Source organism: Mus pahari, chromosome 1 (assembly GCF_900095145.1).
Source record: "Mus pahari chromosome 1, PAHARI_EIJ_v1.1, whole genome shotgun sequence".
Classification (NCBI taxonomy): Eukaryota; Metazoa; Chordata; class Mammalia; order Rodentia; family Muridae; genus Mus; species Mus pahari.
In genome coordinates, this window is record NC_034590.1 from 113,417,056 (window position 1) to 113,429,452 (window position 12,397).

General features: G+C 49.0%; 1 protein-coding gene across 1 annotated transcript in view; it reads left to right on the forward strand.

Moving 5' to 3' along the window:
* Shank2 (SH3 and multiple ankyrin repeat domains 2) overlaps nucleotides 1-12,397 on the forward strand; it is a 444,659-nt gene that overhangs the window by 134,492 nt on the left and 297,770 nt on the right. The window lies entirely within an intron of this gene.

The window sequence follows — 12,397 nt, forward strand, 5'->3', positions numbered from 1 at the left end:
TGTGTGTGTGTGTGTGTGTGTGTGTGTGTGTGTGTGTGTGTGTGTGTGTGTACAGAGTGCTGACATACACCAGCAGATCTGGAAATGGTTGGTCTGTGTACTGGAGATGAGAGTCCTAGCCAGCAACTAAGTATTCCCAGGAGACCAAGCGCTGGATTTAAAAGCAGACTTTAGTGTTTGGATCAGCCCCATCAGCTCTCAGAGATGGGTTTGTCACGTGGGCAAGCAGTACCCAGAAAGCTCCAGGAATGCCATGCAAAGCCGGCAGCTGAGACCAGCAGGTGACCCTCAGATCCCCACACGAACTCTTAAAAGTCTAGAGAAACTACCAAAATGTGATTTTTATTGGGAGGGCATCTTGGGAGTGAAGGGCACACTGCCTTGGGGGTGGGTCGGGGAGGTGCCTGCAGCTGTCAGTCACTGAGCTGAGGTCCTTTCCTATACTCAGCCTCCAGTGCTTGCTTTCAAGGCCTTTGCAGTACTAATGGGCTTAGCTGTGGCAGCTCAGTGTCCCTGGCCTTCCTCTGCAATCCAGAAGGGCTCTGGGATGGGGGTAGCTGTGGGTGAGTGGCATCCCTCAGCCTCTGACCAGGAAGCTGGTAATAAACATTGTCCTGGCCTCACACACATTGTGTCTAAGAGACAAGGGAGCCTGAGAGGATCGGCCTCAAAATGCTTGGATCCTCAGCCATGTGGCTGGGCTGACCCTAGCCCTAGGGTAGCAACAGGTGTGGAATAAAGGTTTCTGTGGAAGATGCTACAGAACCACCGTGTGAGACTGGGGTCTGTGCTCTGTCCTGGGCAGTCCCCAACCCAAACCTCTACCCTGTAGTGTTCTGTGCCAGCCCCATGGTATTGATGGCTCCACTAAAAAGTGATCAGAAGTGATAACTGCCCATGTGGCTGCCTGGGATATTTACTGGTGCCCAGGGCTTGCTCTGCTGAAGTGTGGTACATGCTGCCTAAGCAATCAAGCAACAGTGGGGCAGAGTAGTGGCCCTTGATGGAAACTGAGGGACGTAGATCCAAATGGAAGAGCGACTTGAACCCTGAACTCTGCTAAGCCACACTGTTCCTAATGTAAATGCTTTGACACTCCTAACACACATGCCTGATGCCTCCATATGCACAAGTGCTTGTGATAACCCTGTTCAATGGCAGTGTCTCCCTCAGTCACACTCCACCCTGCTTTTCTGAGGCAAGGTCCCTCACTGATCCTGGAGCTCACAGATTCCCTGAGACAGGCTGGCCAGCACACTCCAGGAATCCTCCTGTCTCTGGTGGACCCACCTGACTTTTTACCTGGATCCTAGGGATGCAAACTCAGGTCCTCATGCAAACACTTTATCTACTAAGCCGTCTCCCTAGTTACCATCCCCAAACTCCACACAAAGGATGCCTATTTAAGGGGCTTCTGGATGAAGTTGCAGGTTTTAGAACCAATGTCTAACCCCCGAATCATCTTTTAGCCACCAAATGTCAAAGCGGGAAACTGTGAATCCTTGACTGACATTTTTAGTGGTTTTAACTTATTCGCAAGGACATTTTTAAAAGCCAGTGATACCAGTTGTCCCTACAAATGGGTAAAGGGACTCAGGCAGCTGCTCTTGAGATGGTTTTAGCAAAGAAAACACCTTTTGATTTTTAAAAAAATATCCTTTTAGGTGTCAAAGTGAAATTTTCAGTTATTTAATTGTGTGGCATTTACATTACATATATTCATTCCATGTGTTTTAGGGTAGGTGGGCCCTGGGGATCCAAGTGTCTTCAGAGCAGACCAACTCACAGTGACAGGGGAAATGAGGGAAGGGGTGGGAGCAGTTCCATTACCTAAGGAGTTTCTACTCTGGCTCTGGGGCTCATTAAAAGTGTGATGTCTTTTCCCCCAAAGGACCCCATCTCTCTGGGATTTATTTGTAAACATTGCAGGGATGCTAGGGATGTGGGAGGAGGCAGGAGTGAGTTTTGCTTTATTTTCTTTCTCTTTGCTGGAGAGTGTGGAAGACATTCTACCAACAGAATCATGGAGGCTTAGAGGGGTGAGCCTGTCAAACCTGCTGTCGGGAGGCTGAGGCAGGAGGATGACAAGAGTTTGAGGCCTACCTGGGTGATGTGCAAGACTCTGAAAAGCAAAGACAAAGGGATACAGAGTCAGCCAGGCTTACTCGTCTTGTCTCTGGTTCCAGGACCTGCAAACAGCCGTGGTTTCCAGGGGAAGTCTTGGTTTCTGTGGTCCAGCACGACTTTGATGTATAGTTTAGAGGCTGTTGCCCAGTGTGGCTTGTGAGTGATGTTTATGAAACTGTTTTTTCCCCCCAGTTACTTATAGAAGAAGTTGAACCAGTAACATCCCCTTAAAACTCCAGTTTGTATGTCTCCAAGTAGACCTGATTTTAGGCTGTGTTACTTAACATAAGCCTTTCCTCCATCGATAAATGATGTGAACTAGTTCATGTATGTGTAGTGTGAATTGAAAAGGGTGGGAATCACCCCCCTGTAGGTTATTTTAGTCACCTGTAGCCAATCTCTATCCAAAATTATGACATGGACAGTTTCAGAAAGAGACCTCAAGTTTTAAGTAGTGGGCCACACTGTGTGGAGGTGGAGCCTGCAGTGAACTGTTCCGTCCCACCCCAGACACAGCCATTTTCCTTGTCCAGAGTATACCTGTGGCATACGATACCCGCCTATTAGTCACTCAGGAGCATCTTTGGTTCATGGCAGAGCTTGAGTTCATGTGGTTCCTGCTTCATTTAGCCAGAGCTGCCAAAGCACAAAGATAGTGAGGTATGCTGGCTGTTTGGGTGTGTCAGAGAGAAACAGGAGTGTTCTTTTGAGCAAAGGGGTAAATTTCTCAGTGTGTAAGTGGTTTTGCATTGTCTGAGTTCTAAGGCACCCATTAGGCTTTGGGATCCCTAACAATGAGCAGGAGGGGCTGCAGCTTCTTCACATTGTGCCCCGAGCACCATGATATCAGGATGGGAAGAGCTCTTGAGCAAACGGTGGTGGTGTTTCTGCAGCTGTGGAGCTGTACCAAAGTGCCTGACAGAAGGAAATCCAGGAAGGGGTCTTATGTTGGCTTCTGGTGCACAGTCTATCACAAGAAGGCATGCCTATGGAGGATGTGAAGACATCTAGTGGGGATGGCAGTCGCTCACATCCCACCCTGGGAGCAGAGAGAGATGCACACCGGTGCTTCGCTTGTGTTTTCCTATGTCTTCAGTCCAGGATGCCAGCTCATGGGACGGTGCCGCCTACACTCAGGGTATATCTTCCCTCCTCAGCTGAACCTTCCTGGAAACACCCTCACAGACTTGCACAGAGACGTATCTCCCAAGTGATTCCAAATCCAATCAGGCTGATAGTGAGCATAAGCTATAACATTCTCAGCCATGGTGCTCTATCTTGTGGCTCAGCAAGCTAAGACATTGTACACACATTGTGCATGTGAGGGTGGATGCGCACACACACACACACACACACACACACACACACACCACTGATCCTAGCTGTCACTTCTCTCTTTTGTATTTGGAAGATGGGGGCGTTTTCTTCCTCTGAAGCTGAGCTCATCAGGGGCCTCTTCTGGCTTCCTCAAGCAGAAGGCTGAGCCTTGTCCCAAACACTGGAATTTTTTCAGCACCTTCTTCTGGGCCACAGTGTCAGAGCCTGTCTAGAAAACAGCTCTGTCCCTGACTAGCCTCTCTGGGTCCTTGTTCCTCCTGCTCCGTAAGTGGGAACTGCCACATTTACCTCCAGGCCAAGTGGGAACACCCTAGCGTCCTGTGGATGCACAGAGCCTTGACTGGCTGAGCTTCGTCAAGCCTCCTCTTAGAGACCCTGTCTGCAAACACTGGGGAGTTGAGGGATTTCTGTGGAAACCCTGGGGAATAGAAGGTGCCCTTCAAAGCCATTGCAGTGTCGGAGGAGAAATTCACATTGTATTGCTAAATATGTAGCCACATTTGGGTAATGCAAGATATGGTGATAATGAGAATAAAAACCACAAGGAGGCTTCCACAATTCTCGGATGCTGCCCCTCCCCCACCGTGTGTGTGTGTGTGTGTGTGTGTGTGTGTGTGTGTGTGTATGTGCGTTCATGAGTACACGTTCACACATGTGTGTTTGCTGAGTCACATGATAGAGCACAATGGTTGAGCATGTTATGGCTCATCCTCATTATTAGCCTGACTGGATTTGGGATCACCTAGCAGCTCTGTGCAGGGGGAACCTCAGCAAGCATGTGTGTGATGTGCCTGTGGAGGCCAGAGGAGGGAGTCAGACTCCTCCTCATACTAGAGTTACAGATGGTTGGGAGCCACCATGTGGGTGCTGGGAATCGAACCCAGGTTCTCTGTGAGAGCAACCAGGGTTCTTCTGCTCGTAACCACTGTGCTGTCTCTCCAGCCCCTCAGCCCCTTTGGACACAGAGTCTGTCCCTGAACCTGGAGTTCGACATTTCAGCTAAGTTGGCTAACCACTGAGCTTCAGGGATCTGCCTGCCTCTGCCTCCTCAACTCTAGGATCGTAAACACAGGCCACCATTTTTCAATGGTTCTAGGGAACAAGTTCGGGAACTCACAGTTTCATTTCATTTCAATGACGGAGACAGACTTGGATGTGCCTCTGATGTCTCTGACGGCATTTTACTTTGCCGTAGGTATTCTTTTATGACAGGAAACTGTATGCCATTGAATGGAATCTCCCTATGCACAATGGACCAGGCAGGTGGCCACCCTCCAAGGAGATGGCAGATGTTCTGCTTGGCCCAGCTTTCCATGCCTCTGCTGGAAACTGGACCCTGGAATGAAGGTAGACCAGTTAGGCTACAGTGTAGCTCCGCTTGCTGGTTAGGTCAATGTTGAAGATTGCTTTTCTCCTCAAATGGGATCTCCTAGCCCCAACTGCTGGGTCAACAACCTGGCTCCCTTGTAATTAGGAGCCTGGCATGGTGCCCAGAATCCCTGGGAAAGATATCCACAGCACCAGAGCTTACTGTAAAGCTGTCTTAACTAGATCGTGCTGTGCCAGCTGAGAAGGGTGGTCTGGATTCCAGCTCCAGACTCCAGAGTACATGCAACTGTGAGCCTCTTTCTTTTTTTAAAAAAAGGATTAATTTTAAGTTTAATTATGTGTGCATGGGTGTGGAGGGTCCAAAGCCAGACTCAGGGCGCGTGGGAGGTTAGGGTTTTGCCACATGGATGTCTGTCCTGGGGTTACCATGTAGGAAAGTCAGTTTGGCCTACTGGAGGATGGAGGATATGAGGAAGAAGTTAGGTGAGCACAGGCCACTTTGAGACCTACATTGACACTGGCCTGCACCTGACAGCTCTGCCACCCTGCAACAGTCACATGGGCAAGCCTAGAGTGGCAACGCTCTGAACCTGTCATCACTTACTGTGATAGCATATTGTTCAGGAGTGTAGTTATCCCTCAATGTCCATGGAGATCAGTTCTAAGATCCTGCCGTATGCCAGACCCCATGGATACTCGTATTTGAGTTTTGGTAAGGACCGGAATAGATAGAGCAGATATGTATTAGATTGGTTTACATGATATTGTCTGGGTAGTCCAGCAGTGGCTGTCTCACACCGTGCAGGCTGGGAGCTCTGTAGCTAGCTGCACAGTCCACAAGGCTGGGCACCTCAGCATCCCAATCTGATGCTGAAGGCTCAGAAGATTCCTGGAGAGCTGTCTCCAGTCCGTACCAGAGACAAAGAAGCTGGGTTCTGACAGCTCAAAGGATGGCAGCAGCAGGAACAGGACAGTCACGCTCACCCACCAAACACCAAGGCAAGCAGGTAGCAGGCCTTTCCCCCAGGATCTCTTTCCATCTGAGCTGCCATGGGAAGCCACTGCCCACTTAGGGGGAGGTTCTCCTCTCTTCAGTTAGTCCTTCCAGGAAATGCCCTCACAGTCCCACCCAGAGTGTAGCTCTTAATTCTTTCCAGATTCAGTAGGTTGACAAACAGATCAACCACCCCAATGCTTACATCCTTATAGAGAAGGAAGTGGTGTTGAACGGGACATGTCTGGTCAGTGAGCTTCAGATCACCTCTAGCTGACCTCTGATACTTATCAGTATGTAAATGACATGCGGATCTAGTGCTTAGGGAAGGTACCCAAGATTGCTCCGCTGCAGATGCATTTTCTTTTGAATTTTATGTATGTCTATTTAGTTTGTAGTATATGTGTATGTGTGTGTGTGGGGGGGTATGTGTGTGTGTTTGGGTGTGTGGCTAGGGACTGGTTCTTAGTTCCCTAAGATGACCCATCAAAGTCATCACAGCCTAGAGTGTGCTCTCTCCTCAGCCCTGTCACAGTTGTCAGTCCCAGGACATTGTTGTCTACAGACCTCACAGGCTTTATCCAGGCAATGGGCAAAGCCTCCTGTGAAGTTTGTCTGAGACAGTCAGCAATCTCTGAACTTACTGGGCCAGGCACCACTCAACATCCCCATTCACTGAAGAAGTTTGTGTTTAAATGTCCGTACCCAGCTCAGGTAATCCACTGTGTCAATGGGAGGCTGCTGTGTCAATCAGAGCAAGAGAGGCGATGTGGCTGCCTTGAACTTCCCTCTTCCTTTCTGCAGAGGCTTTTTCTCCATGATGGGAGGGGAGGTGGGATGGTAAAGCCACCCACCTGCTAGCTGAGGCACATCCTTGTAAGCTGGGGCAGGGTAGAGTATTGTGGGTTTCCTCTGTGCTCTGGCTGTGGATCTAGGAGGAGGCTGTTGAGAGGGCAATGAAAAGGGGAGCCACTGGCCAAGCTTGGGCAAGCTCAGCTCCACAATGCAGAGTGAATGCCCCTTGGTACACAGTAAGGAGGCAGTGACCCTAGAGTGCCAATTGCCCTGCAGCAGGAGACCAAGGGAATGAGGGGGCAGGGCCAAAGGCAATCTCTCTTACATCTTCTTCTTCTTCTTCTTCTTCTTCTTCTTCTTCTTTTTTTAAAGATTTATTTATTTTATGTATGAGTACACTGTCACTGTCTTCAGACACACCAGAAGAGGGCATTGGATCCCATTACAGATAGTTGTGAGCCACCATGTGGTTGCTGGGAATTGAACTCAGGACCTCTGGAAGAGCAGCCAGTGCTCTTAACCGCTGAGCCATTTCTCCAGCTCCCTCTCGTACATCTTCTTTGCTGCAGAAATACTCAGAGAAAACACTTTGCTGCCCCCCCCCCCCCAGCCAGGACCAGGTTTGCTGGTTGGAGTTTCTTGGAGCTCTTCATTCTCTTAGGTAGCATGTGGGGCAGGGGGGATGTTACCCAAGAGACTCCCAGGCTTATGAACCACGCACAGTGGACTCTTGCAGCTACTCGAGGCTGAAGTCCAAGGTCCAAGTGTGACTTTGATAAGCACACTCCTTAAGGGTAGCTCAGCATTTGCACTAGTCTAGGACAAAGCAAGTTCACAGTGACCCCAGCTGGGAAACAGGGAGGTGCCCTGGGGTGGGCCGGGCAGCTAACACATCCACAGGGACCTGAGAGGATAGCTCTTCAGGCTGCTGTGCTGTGCAGCCCCTGGCCCACAACACACCTGACTCCTGTGCATTCAGCAAGGCCTCCTGTGCAGGACCTGCACATTCCTCAGCCACTCTCCATGGTTCCCTGACTCTTTCCACTGCCTCATCCTTGAGTCTTTGGTTCCAGGGTTAGTAGGGTGTACTTTATCAGGGACATCAAGAAGAGCAGGACCTTATACCCCCCCCCCAAACTCTTCTGGTGGAATGGGCACAAGACCCAGAAAGTGAAGGGATTCCTTGAAACTATAATGAATCAGCTGGGAGGGAGGGAGGGAGGGAGGGAGCTGGGACTTCCAGGCGCTGCTTCTGGGGCACCTCCTGTTCCATCGGGTACAGTGTTGAAGTGCTGCTCTGGTGTGGAAGGAGGTCTCAGGGCTTGGCAGGATGCAGGGCTCTGACCTGCCTGTGGCATTTCCCTGTGGCATTTCCCTGTGGCATCTCCCTGAGCTCTATTGCACAGGCTGGGATGCCCGTGTGCTGCCTGTGACAGCAATGTCATCCTTCCCGGGCGTGGTCTGAGCCTGGTGGGCGAGGTTGAGTCTCTTCCCCGTGAGCCTGACTCGTAGGGTGTGATTGGCAGGTTATGGATTTAGAAGCCATGCTTCAAAGAGCGTGAGATGAAATTAATGTTAAGTGTAAGTGTTTGAGGCGCCACAGAGAAGACGCTTGTCAGTTTCTGAGCTATGAAAACAGATGACACGTCTCTCCCTCCCCAGAGCTAGAGGATCCGGTGACATGGGGACTGTGCCTTCTCAGGTGATTCATTTCCTGGGTGCTCTGCTGGCCAGTCGGCTCTGTGGACAGGAGCCAGATAAGCAGCTTTTCCTGCCTCAACAGGGGATCATGCTGGAGAAGGGCATGTCCTTGTCCACCCAGTGTCCTGAGTCCTCAGGGTTCCAAGGGCCCTATGAGGGTAGAGCTGCCTGGACTCTGGGATCGGGTCAGCTCTACCCTGGTTCTCCATAAAGGAGTCCCACTGAGGGTCTCTTGGGAGGCACCTGGAGTCTCCTCAAAGGGTCACCACCCACACATCACATGCATAGGCCTCATGTCAGGAAAAGACAGGACAAGGAGGGCTGGTGACTGGGAGTGAGCACCAGCCTGGTGCTATACATCCTGCTGTGTTAAATGTGTGGTTGGTGAAATGTCGTAACACATCTTCTGCCCTATCAGGGCCAGGGGAGGATTTGACTCTTCTTGGCTTGAGCCAATACCTTGATTTTGACACTGTCTTAGATTTTCTGTTACTGTGATAAAACCGTGAGAAAAAGCAACTCAGGGAGGAGGGAGTTTATTTGGCTCACAAGTTAGCATACAGTCATCTATGAAATCAGGGCAGGAGCTCAAAGCAGGAACCTGGAGGCAGGAACTGAAACAGAAGCTATAGAGGAACTCTGCTTCTAGGTTTGTTCCTCATGGCTGGCTTTCTTATATAACATAGTGCCACCAGCCCAGGGGTGGCATCACCCACTGTGGGCTGGGTCCTCCCTCATCAATCATTAGTCAAGAAAATGCATTATAGCTTGTCCATAGGTCTATGTGATGGAGGCATTTTCTTGGTTGAGGTTCCTCTTCTCAGATGATTCTAGCTAGTGCCAAGTTGACAAAAACTAACTGGCACAGGCACATCCAGCTCGGTGATCACATCCAGCTCACATCCACCCTGACCCCAATGCATGGAACAGGTGCCTATGACATTTGCGCTGTCACTGAGTTATTCTTACTGACAAACATGACTGAAGTCAAAGAAGACATCACCCTCCTGCCTTCTCTCACATCTAGCCCTACAGCCTCAGTGGCGCTCCCTCTGAAGACATCTTTGGAAGCATGGACAGGCAGTGGTGGAGGGGGTTGGGTGGCCACTGCTGCCTGGAGGTTCCCCAGAGAGAAGCAAGCAAGCGAGTCATAAATATTTACATCAGCTTCATTTGCATAGCAGACATAATTACTTCACACAGAACCCTGTGGAGGCTTCAGCCTTGGTGGCCTAGATGGCAGCAGGCACATCTCTTCTGTCCCTGCCAACCTGAGTCCTTTAGGAAGTGGCTTTCCAGCCACATACTGACTATTCTTTACTGCAGGGTGAATGGGCCTCTCCTTCTACCCACCAGGACAGGCTATGACGCTGCTATACCTTCCATTTTGGCTTTTTTCTGCCTTGTGGTCCCGTCCTGTCCTTTGCCTGTCACCATGAGCAGTGAGAATGATGGTTGCTCCCTCAATGCCATGCTGAGAAACATCCTCAGCTTTAATAGTTTCACCTGCTGCCACGTCTACCTTTTACAGAGTGCTAGAAGCCATTTTCAACAAGTTCTATGCCACTTTAGAGCGGGGATGGGTTTCCCAGACTCTCTCCTCTCCAGCTGAGAGCATGCCTCTGTCAGCATCTTTATCAGTGTGACTTAATTGTACAAAGCAATGGGTTTGCTGTGGCATCTTCACACAAATCCACGTTGTAGCTTTGGTCCTCTTCACCCCATTCCACAACCTTGTTCCCTGAGCTACTTTCCCCTCTTCTTTCCAAACACGGCTATTATTTTAGTTAGGGTTTCATTGCTGTGAAGGGATACTATAGCCAAAGCAACTCTTATAAGGACAACATTTAATTGGGACTGTCTTACAGGCTCAGAGGTTCAGTCCATTATCGTCAAGGTGGAAACAGCAGTCTCCAGGCAGGCATGGCACTGGAGGAGCTGGGAGTTCTACATCTTCATCTGAAGGCTGCCAAGAAAAGACTGTCTCTGATGTGGTTTAGGAGGAGGGTCTCATTGCCCACCCCTGCAGTGACACACTTCCTCCAACAAGGCCACACCTACTCCAACAAGGCCCTGCCTCTTAATAGTGCCACTCCTTGGGCCAAGCAAACCAACCCACCATATGCCACTCCCTGGGCCCCATAGGCTTGTTCAAACACATGAGTCTATGGGGGCCATACTAGTCATAGCATATTAAAAAAATACATTTAGTTCAACTTCCAAAGTCCCCAAAGACTATGGCAGTCTCAACAATGTTAAAAGCCCAAAGTTCAAAGTCTCTTCTGAGATTCATCCAATCATTTAACTGTAATCCCCAAAGCAAGACAGGAAACAAGCTGGGCAAACTCCAAACTCTGCATCTCCATGGCTAATGTCCAACTCCTTTCAGCTTTACTGACGGCAACAGACAGCTTTCTCCTAGGTTCCACTCCCTATTAGCAGCTTTCCTCAGCAGGTATTCCATGGCTCTGGCATCTTTAACATTTTGGGGTCTTCAAGTCACCTTCAGTTTCACAGCTTCTTGTTTCAATGTCTGGAATCCACACATGATCTTCTGGGTTCCTCCAAAGAGCTTTTTGTGACTTTTCCAACTCTGCCCTCTGTAGTATTCTAGTCTCCGGTTGACTTCACTCCACTGGTGCTGCTGTTCTTAGTGGTCACCCTAAGGTACTGGCATCTCCAATAAGATGTGTCTTCTGTTGCAACTAGGCTTCACCAATAGCCTCTCATAGGCTCTCTTCATGATGCCAAACAGCTTCTTTGCATGACCCCTTCACTCCTGGGCTATTACCTGCAACTAAGGCTGCACCTTCAGCAATGGCTTTCCCTGGCCTCTCACAGTGCTAAGTCTTAGCCGCTTTCCAAGACCCTTCCATACCTTTAAAACCACCTGGGTGATTCTTACACATTATCAAGACCACCTGCAGCATGAGGTACAGCCTTGGCTGTCTCTGGAACACAGATTCTTTGTGATTTCAGAACATACTTCCCAGAAGATTTCACCTCAGTGATGCTGGTCTCTTCTTAATCACCACTAATTCTTTAGCTCCAGCTAACCAGCATCAATTGTCCCATTAGTCCCTTTTATCCTTGACTCTAAAACCAGAGCCACATGGCCAAAAGTTGCTGAGTTCTGCTGCTTGCTAGGGTTGGAACATGGCCCCCTTATTCTATTGCCAACTTTCTGTTTTTCAGCTCCCTCACTGCCTAAACTTGACTGTCCTGGAACTTGCTCTGAAAACTTGCTCTGTAGATTGACCTTAAACTCAGAGATCTGCATGGCTCTGTGTCCTGAATGTTGAGATTAAAGGTATCTACCACCATGCCTGGGCCTAAGCTTAGCTGGGTAGGCTCTTGCTCTGTGTCCTGAATGTTGAGATTAAAGGTATCTACCACCATGCCTGGGCCTAAGCTTAGCTGGGTAGGATCTTGCCCCAAAGTCACCACTCCCTTAATCTGTTTGTCTTTGAACATGGGATTCAGCTCGATTTTACTTCCTGGTGCCCTTTATTACTTGAACCATACATTTTATATTGTCCTTTCTCAGCTTGCTCCTTTTCATTAAAATGTTCTTCATAAGAATGAACTTTAGTAACCACACAACAAAATTTATACCAGGCTGTTTTGAGACATCCTTTGTCAAAGCAATTAATCTAAATCTTTCCACCTTAGCCTCAGGCAGACACTTTGAACAATGGCGAAACACATCATATTCTTCACTAAAATATCACAAAAATAGTCTGTAGGCCACATACTAACATTTTTTTTTCCATTGAAACCTCTGGGGTCAGCAGGCCTACCTAGTTAAAGTCACCTTCATCACCACTATCTTCAGTATTCCTACTAGGATGGCCTATTAAGCCCCACTTAAGCATTCCATGCCTTTCCAAATTCAAAAATCCTCAAATCCGGGGCTGGTGAGATGGCTCAGTGGGTAAGAGCACTCAGCTGCTCTTCCAAAGGTCCTAAGTTCAAATCCCAGCAACCACATGGTGGCTCACAACCATCTGTAACGAGATCTGACTCCCTCTTCTGGAGTGTCTGAAGACAGCTACAGTGTACTTACATATAATAAATAAATAAATAAATAAATAAATAAATAAATAAATCTTT